Source organism: Eleutherodactylus coqui, chromosome 4 (assembly GCF_035609145.1).
Source record: "Eleutherodactylus coqui strain aEleCoq1 chromosome 4, aEleCoq1.hap1, whole genome shotgun sequence".
Taxonomy (NCBI): domain Eukaryota; kingdom Metazoa; phylum Chordata; class Amphibia; order Anura; family Eleutherodactylidae; genus Eleutherodactylus; species Eleutherodactylus coqui.
Window position 1 is genome coordinate 137,372,569 of NC_089840.1, and position 9,466 is coordinate 137,382,034.

Genomic DNA, 9,466 nt, shown 5'->3' on the forward strand with positions numbered 1-9,466 from the left:
TGATTTTACCACAGTAGTTATAAAAAGGACACGGTGGTTTTAAAATAGACATCGTGCAGATTTTGACCACTTCTTAGATGTGGAAATGCTGCAGAATTTGCCAAGGAAATTACCGCTGAGGACATTCTGCAACATTTCCGCCACATATAAACATACCCCAGCGGTAGCAGTAACCCCCTTCCCCCCGCCAAGCAGCCCTGGCAGTAATGGTGACCCCCCCCCCCCTCCCCCAGCGGTAATGGTGACACCCCCCCTCCAGCGGTAATAGTGACACCCCCCCTCCAGCGGTAATGGTGACACCCCCCCCCCCAGCGGTAATGGTGACCCCCCCCCCCCAGCGGTAATGGTGACCCCCCCCCCCACCACCACCACCACACAGCAGCCCTATCAGTAATAGTGACACCCCCCCCCCCAGCAGCCCTAGCAATAATGGTGACACCCCCCCCCCCCCCAGCGGTAATGGTGACACCCCCCACCCCTCACAGCAGCCCCAGCGGTAATAGTGACCCCCCCCCCAGCAGCAATAGTGACCCCCCCCCAGCAGCCCCAGCTGTAATAGTGACCCGCCCCAGTGGTAATAGTGACAGTGACACTGACACACACACCAGCCTGTCTGTGACTGCTGACTTCTTCCCTTGGCGTCTGCACTGCGTACAGGACGGCGCACACAGACTCTGGAGTGAAGAGGTCAGCGGTCACAGACTCTGCACTACTGCCACCAGACTGTCGTGTCTGTTGCACGACCGGCAGGCCACATAAAATGAGGTGGTGGGCTGGATTTGGGCAGCGGGTCTTGTGTTTGACATGAGAGCTCTATGCAGTCCACGTACCCCACTATATAACGCATACTTCCTGCCCTAGAAGACACTCCTTGTCCTCGGACAGGTAGGGAAGGTGCAGTTATCCACCAGTAATATGACCCTTTCCCCTTTGAATTACATCACACATTGTGTTATGAATGCACACTGTATAATAAGTCTGAGGCGTTTATCATACACCACGTTTATATCCTTCATAAACACAAGTTTATTCCGCTTAACTGATAATAATCTTTACAATACAAAATTAGAATCTGCACTTTGTCACAAATCTCTCAACAAAAGGTTTATTCCTTAGTTTATCGTGAGAGGCATAATCCATTTCATTGCCACGTATCCACCTGCAATGCGGCTGTGACACAATGGCACATTGTACAATAGATTTACTGTAATGTCCTATGGAGCTGTAAATAGAAGCAACATCATTAAATCACTATGGAAGATTCACATGCTGCGTACAGTAGAGAGGTCATTGGAGCCATAGGTGACAGACAACACTGTAGCCATCATGCAAGTATACGCAAATGACCTCTGCAGCCAATCACTGGCCTCAAAGATATACGGCTTAAGACCAATAAGACCTGTAAACAGCTGCAGCGGTCACGTGTATACGGAACATCACTGCTGCAGCCAAGCAAACAGACCGGCGGTGAGGAGTGGTGAACTGGAAATCGGAGGGGCGAGTATGCCTTTGTTATATTTAAATTCCTTTGTGTCCTATTCCAAAATTTTTCTAAAATTTGGCAAGTCCTTTTATGGCCTCCTAAGTGACGGTCTTTCACGTCAGCGATGAGTGCAGTCCCTGGGCAATGTTTTGTGCATATATACTTTAAAAGAATATTTAATCCAAACCGTTCTATAGCCATTTTGAGGTTGCAAAGGTATGGGAGAGCCTGCCTCACCAGAGAGGAGAAGCATCGGATGTTAGGCTGCTTTCACATCTACAGCAAGGATTTTATTTTCCTGGTCCGTTCGGGGAGCAAGAAAGGGGAATCTCCTGGCCAAACAAGTCCAACTTATGTCAGAACTGCATGTGAATGGGCGCACATTTTCTGCAGATTGTGTTGCAGATTCTGCATCGAATCCTAAACTAGAACTTATTCCTTCTGTTTTAAATATAAAATGCAGAGGGCGGTAGAATAGAAGGGAGGAAATCGAAGAGGCAGAATTTACATTTCCTGCCTTTTATCAGGTTGTGAAGTCAAAGTAATACAACTTGGTTTAAAACGACTACTTGATACATAGTAGAACGATAAGGATTTGTTCATGCAAGGAGCAAAGTGAAGAGATCTGGTGGTAGAATCCCCACTGATGAGTAGAACAAAGAGGCAGCGACACATTGGCGTGCCATAGGCCCTTCGCTAGAATAGGGAACACAGGTTCATCCATGCATGTTTAGCACTGTGAAAAGTGAAGAGGCCACAGATTGGTAATAAGAGCCACTGCCCCATGATACATAAAGAATTAACACATTTTACCTGTACAAGTCATGCAGCCAAAAAGCTGAGCGCTGCCTCTGATTGGTCACGGCACTCAGCCAATCAGAGGGCAGCGCTTTTTAAATCCCCGGCCAGAAGAGAAGTAGAGTGCCAGGGACCTGCTAGAAGACACAGACACACTGCAGATGACAGCGCTTCCAAGGTGATGTATTAATATTATAATATATATATATTTTTTTCTCTACAGTTCATGGATTTTTTCGGGGATGGGGGGCTTATATTTAAAGTCGTCCCACCTTCCCCGAAAATCCTCGCCACGGTGAGTTCCCTCCCATCTCTCCAACAATGGGAGAAGATTACTATAGCCTGCTGTAGCTGTGACAGTCACAGTAGGAGATTCCTTCAGCCCTGCTGTGATGGGAGCCTGTTTCCCTGCGGAAATGCCTCGCATCCACGGATTCAGAAAGATTGCGAGAGCGATATCGGGGTGTCAATCACATCCCGATATCGCTCTCGCGAGTGTGCAGGAGCCGTTCGTGACATTGAGGTGCCCTGCCTGCTGATTGGCTGTATGCTGACCTCTCTAGCAGTGATTTTGGGGAACTTTATTCTCTCACAATTTCCACCAAAAATCAGGTCCAATTTACCCAATCTGATGAAAAACAGGGTTATTTTACCACGTGGCCAATTAAGGCAAGCAATCCTAAATTAATACTAATGCTACAGATTTTCTGCAGCCAAATCTGCTACATCTGAGTATACTCTAATATGAGCTCTAAATCAGAATGAACACATTATAAGCAATAGAATATAGTGATAAGTTAAAACATAATTGTTCTTGCATTTTGACAATTCTCAATTATTAAATGGAAAAATGTTGTCACTGTCACAACCAACAATTGAAAGCACATACTTATTTAACCAGTTCTGGACCAGGTGCTGTAAATATATGGTACTTGGTCCTGACCTTAAGGGCTTATTCCCTCGAGCGTATATCGGCCGGCTGATATACGCTTTCATCTAAGCTGTCCCCCCCCCCCCCCCCCCTTCCCTCCCACTCATCGGCTCTCAGCCTCTCTCCTCCACTCCTGCGTTTGCAATGGGAGGGGGCGGGATGGGGCAGGGCTAAGCTCCGGTCTGTCCCGCCCACTCTCATTGCTGGCTATGGACAGAGGGTGAGGGAGCTTAACTCCGCCCACTCCCATTGCAAACCGCTCAAAGGGGAGGAGAGAAGCAGAGAGCCGGTGAGTGGGAGGGACAGCGTATATCGGGCAGGTGTGAAAACCCGGCCGATATACACACATCTGAATAAGCCCTAAAGCCCAGCCATATGTAAAATTACGTCTGGGATTAAAGCCTCCTGGTTCTGAAATTAATCAGAAGCAGAATGGGTTGTCAGCTGTTAGTCACAGCTGATAACCTGGAGGAGGAGGGAGAAGTGGGTTTTAACCCTTTCTGCCTCCTCCTTACTTCAGTACACAGAACTCAATGAGCGATGTGTACTAAAGTGAAGGTGTTTCTTCCACTACAGCTACAGCAGAGCTACAAGATCCTAGCAGACCCTGATCAGCTCTGCCAGTGACTATTTTCACTAAAGGGGGAAGTCTTTCCCTGTAACTGGGGCTCCTATGGATGCCACAGCTACAGTGGAAAAATGTCAAATAAAAATAAAACAAAAACATGTGCATGTCCCCCAGAGGTCTTATATGACATCATGCGGGACATAGTAAAAAACATAAATACATAACTAAATAAAAATTACAGAATAAAATGATATATACATATGGGCTTATTTACACGAGCGTATATCGGCTGGCATTTTCACGGCCGACCGATATACGCTTCCACCTGAGCAGTTCCCCCCTATGGCTCTCTGCCTCTGTCCTCCACTCCAGTGTTTGCAATTGGAGGGGGTGGGACGGGCGGAGCCCACTCCCATTGCAAACTGCTCAGAGGGGAGGAGAGAAGTAGAGGGCCACTAAGGTGAAAAGGGAGGGAAGGGGGGAGGAGGGGTGCTTAGATGGAAGTGTATATGAGCCAGCCGAGAAAATCCAGCATGATATACGCTAGTGTAAATAAGCCCTAAGAAAGAAGATAATCCAAATCCGACACCAACCAAAACAGTTGCTATATGCTCCCTGTAATCCAAAATCATACATATTATATATCAAAACGTCCGAAACAAAATTAGGAACCAGTTCTCATACTTTTAGCGTAAATATACTAGTTTAAAAAAAAAAACTATAAATGTTAGAAAAAAAACAAATTTTAGCTTTTTACCCCAAATAAAACTAAAAAACTGGGAAAAAGTCAGTGAAAAAGGTATTTAAAAAGAAATAGCCCTATATGTCACGGGAAAAAAAACAAACAAAAAAACGCTGCAAAAATAATTTTGGTAGCTAAAGGGGGGAAAAAAAAGGTAGTAAAACTACCACATGGCTAAAATCCCTAAAGTGTCTGGTCCTTAAGGTACAAAACAGCCTGGTCCTTAAGGGGTTAAGAATCTGTCAGCTTACCAATATTCTAAAACAGGTTTGTGTCCTAGAAGAATATTTTACAAATATTAAAATGTCCTGATCTTCCCAGAATGTCTATATTTGTATTGTTAGACGTTATATACGCGATTGTTTGCTTGCACCCAATGTCATCTCGACTTGTCAGCCTGTGCTATAAGCATGTAGCAATTCCACATGTAGTTGTCAATAAGCATATTTGTTTCTATACATCAAGCAGGTAAGTAACGTCAAACAGAATATATATACATTGAAACAACATGCGCCCTCTGACTCATTCACCCATTGCAGGTATTGCGATTTCCTTTGAGATAAGTGAAAGTACTATGCAGGGAACTTGTGAAGTATTCATTAGCTGCTGGTATATAGTTAGAATTACAGGATATTCGATCTATGTACAATGTGATGTAGTAGAGCACAACAATATACTTGGTCTTCCTGTAATGTTCATTGTAATGGTTTCCTTCCACGGTAGTGGAGCTGAATCCTCTATAATTATTTCATGATATTCAAGATGGTTCCCCTTTTAGGGGACAACAGTCACCAGATTTCCCCTTGCCAAAACATTCGCACCAAGTTTGCAGCCTGTAAAAATACCTTTGCAAATTTATATCTACCCCTGCTGAGTATACTTCTGGTTAAGTATTTTATATAATTACTGCACCGTATGCCAATTAGCCCCCAACAGTCTGTTGGACATATCTGGATCATGAGAGCGGATAGTTGAATTCATCCTAAACCCCTTAATGATGCGAAGAAGGGGTTGTGTCATTAACAAAAATAAATAAATAAAAATTCTAAACTTACCTATTCCTCCCCCGGCAGTCTTCTTACCAGATCTTCTGGCTTCTCCAGTCCCCCAGGTCACAATCACCTCCAGCCGGCTGGATCCTCTTCCTGTGACAAAGCGTACATTCTCTGCATTCTGCCTCCTGCAGGTCAGTGTACCCAGTCACTAGTGACATAGTGTTCACTTCCTGCATGGAATGCAGAATCCTCCGCAGCCTGCTTTAGCGTGCATGGCCAATGTCTCACCACTAGTGTTTCATATACTATATGAACTACTACTAGCAGTAAGATATCACGCATGCGCGCTAAAGCAGGCTGCCGAGGATTTGGCATTTCATGCAGGGAGTGAAATGCAGCTAATGGACCTTTTGTCACAGGAAGAAGAGAATCTGGCCGGCTGGAGGTGAGGTGACCCGGAGGACTGGAGGAGCCAGGAGAAGATCGATGAGGAGAAGATGCGGTAAGAAGACTGACAGGGAGGAATAGACAAGTATTGATTTTTTTTTCTAATGACAAAACCCCTTTAAGACCGGCTTCATACAGATGTACTTACACACACAAAACTTGCGTGCACAATACGCAGGGAATAGAACCCATTGATGTCAATGGATTTGCTCACATTTTTGTATTTTGGTGCGTGCATTTCTGTCATGCAAAAAAAAGTTAGAACATGTTCTAAGTTTCTGTGCATTTATGCACTATGGTTCCCATAGAAGTCAATGGGTATGCACAAATGCATGCAGAATATGCAAGGAGATGCGTGAAACGCTGCATAATTGAACAGGAAAAAGAACACATGTGGAAGTAAACATCATTAGATGAATTAGCCATGTCAATCAAAAGTGCATCTCTGTCCCGCTCACAAAAAAAACCATGCCCTATGGTCAGAAAAAGTGCAGGAAAATATGCCAACACATGCACAAAAATACCTCGTTCATAGTGCAAAGAAGTTGCACTAGGGCACGTGCAATTGTGCTTAAGCCCATGTAAAGCTAGCTATAACTGACCCACTTAGGACTGACGTGAATGACATTCCCACATCATCTGTAAGCCGTTCATCTCTAGAAACTGGAAGCAGTGCATGCACAGAGTAAACCTGGAGAGATCCCGCCTGCACGGGAAACCCGTGGTATAACATGGGCATTCAAAGGCATGCATTTTTGCTTTTCCGCTCACATTCGTGGATACGAATTGCGTATTCTGCGAACAGAAGAAAAATTGCAGCATGCTTCATTTTGGTCCGGAATCCACACGGACAGCTCCAATGATGTCAATGGACAATTAACATTGTGTATAGGCTGCGGGGACCCACGTCATCGCTAAGCGATAGCATGGGAAATGCAAATTAAAAAAACAAAAACATAACATGTACTTCGCATGACCACCTGCGAGCCTCCGCAGTCATCTACAGCACAGTTATAGGAGGTACACAGGGGGACCGGCCAAGCCCACATCTGGAATCCGCTATGGGCCTCCCGCAGATTCTGGCCCGCTCATGTGAGCCCGGCCTCAAAGGAAGAGGGTCAGCTAAGTATAAACTCAACTTGCAGCTCTCATGGTACAGATACGCCGGCCAAACTGTTGAGAGCTAATTAGCATACAGCGTAGTACCTACATAAACTACTTTTACCAGAGGTACGCTGTAGTACTCAGCAGGGACAGATATACATTTGGAAAGGTTGTTCACAGACTGAAACCCTGCTTGGACTGTTTTGGCAGGAGGAATGATAGTGACAGGTTATTCATTACCTGTAAGGTGACGTTAATTACCTGTAAGGCCAGATTCACACAGCCGTATGCAAGTTGCGTCTGAGAAATGGGCATGCAACTGGCATCAGACAGCACACCCATCCATGTCATGTCCGATCTCCACAGATTCTGCACTTTGCACGTCCTATGCTCTTTCATGAAAGCAGATGACAATCGGGCACACAGTCATTGTTTGTTAGACAGGTCATTGGTCTGTATGAAAACTGTTCATGTGACTATCCACATGTGCTATAACAGAGCTGTGCGCTGTCTGTGGAATACATCAGATGAAAGCATATAGCGGCCGGCCGTTAAAACGCCGGCTGATATATGCTTGTGTAAATAAGCCCTAAGACCCAGAAAAAACATTATTTTTCCAGTAGCAGAGCTCTGCGAGGGCTTGTTTTTTTTTTACTGTTAGAGTAGAACCTCAAACTGGTACCAATGAAAATTCTATGTGACATTTGGATTGCTTTTTATTGCATTTTTGGGAGGCAAAAAAAGCAAAATAGCAATTCTGGTGTTACTTTTTAAAATTAATTTTATGGAATTCTCATCATGCAAGATGAACAAGATATTTTCATTATCTGGGTTGTTAGGAATGTGATTATACCTAATGTGTGCTTTTTTTTAAAATATTTTATCAATTTAAGAAGGTTTTTTTATAGGGGGAAAAAAACTAATTTTTTAACTGATGTTTATTTCTTTAAACGCAAACTCGTTTGCATTTTTTTTTAAATACACATTTTTTCAGTCCTTCAAGGGCACTTGAAGATACGGTCATTCGATTGCTAGGACAGTACACCACATTACTTATGTAATTCATTCTACTAAGCCTATTACAGCAGCCTTTTAGACTACGCATGGAGACCTTTGTCAGGCTTCCAGATGTGATAGGAACCCATTGGTACCTTGCAATCATACTGCGGTGTGCTGATGGGTGACAGAACAAGTTCCCTCCCCGTCATCTGCTTACACGCTGTAGTTACTATTGACTGTGACATGTAAGGGGTTAAACTACAAGAATCCGAGGTTTCTCTGTTCCTGGCTGTTACAGTAGGAGCCTGGCTGTCAGTCAGCCAAGCCATGGTCTTAAAAAGATGTATGTGCAGGTTTAAAGTCCATTAGTGAGGTCAGTAAAAAAAAGTGCATCGGTGATCACTAAAAGGGTTAAATTACATCCAACCCTTTAGGTAAATATATCATAAATAAAATGCCTTATCCCCTACATATCAATTACAGAACTGCACTATGAAAAGCTCGTTTAAACAGGTGGGGAAGGGTTAAATCCGGGCGAGGGAAGTTAAGCATCCCGGAGGTGGAAAGAAATGACAAAGTCGCATCCTAAGTATTCATTTGATGTGAGTCACTTCTGGAAGATCACAGGGTGGAAACTGCCGACGAACGGAGCGCTACACCCGCCGGGGCAGCAAGGGTTAAAGGGCTCTACGGTCACACAGAGGACGATTGTTAGATATCAGGGGGGCTCCTGCCGCCCCCTCCTCCCGGGGGTTACAGGTAGATGGAGGGGCAGCAGGCTGCCCGGGACGATAGTACATAGCCGGTCCCGTCCGGAGCAGCGTACGACAGCCTAACTAAGAAGACCCCAGCGGGGAGCACCGGCAGCCCTACACAATGCCACACTAGGTGGCGTCTCACCTCCGGCACCCGGTCACCTCCCGACAGCCGCCGGCAGCTCCGCGCTCCTCCGGCCACTGCAGTTTAAATCTCCGACAGCCGCGCATGCGCAGTGCGGGCGGGGAGGCTGCAGACCTGTGGGAGGAGGTGAGCTGTCACCTGTCACAGGCAGTGCCCTCCATGGTCAGCCACATCCAGGGTGGTCACAGAAGGCCGTGTGATCACTGACATATGCACATAAAACACACTTGTGTACGAACTTATTGAAAGCAATGAATTCTATTCACTGTGTATTATGTGTGCAAATTTGGACGCGTAATACACAACGCAAGTACGTTAGCGTGAATAAGCCCTTGGACGTCATCCATATTTGCAGAGGTCATCACATCATCATCTAATGGTTTGTCTCCCGTGTTACACATTTTACCTGCTGCTCTAAGGGCTCCTGCACACTTGCGTTTTTCTTGCTCGTTTTTTTTCACGCGATATCACTGCCTTTTTTAACGCGATTGTCAATGGG

General features: G+C 45.2%; 1 protein-coding gene across 3 annotated transcripts in view; it reads right to left on the bottom strand.

The window, feature by feature from the left end:
* Positions 1-9,041, bottom strand: part of SLC45A3 (solute carrier family 45 member 3) — a 44,142-nt gene extending 35,101 nt beyond the window's left edge. For 2 of the 3 annotated variants that reach the window (XM_066600176.1, XM_066600177.1), the window contains exon 1: positions 8,968-9,041. The gene's annotated coding sequence lies outside the window, so the exon portion shown is untranslated. The remainder of the gene's footprint in view (positions 1-8,967) is intronic. The other variant, XM_066600178.1, reaches the window with a different exon arrangement.
* Positions 9,042-9,466: the final 425 nt, after the last annotated feature.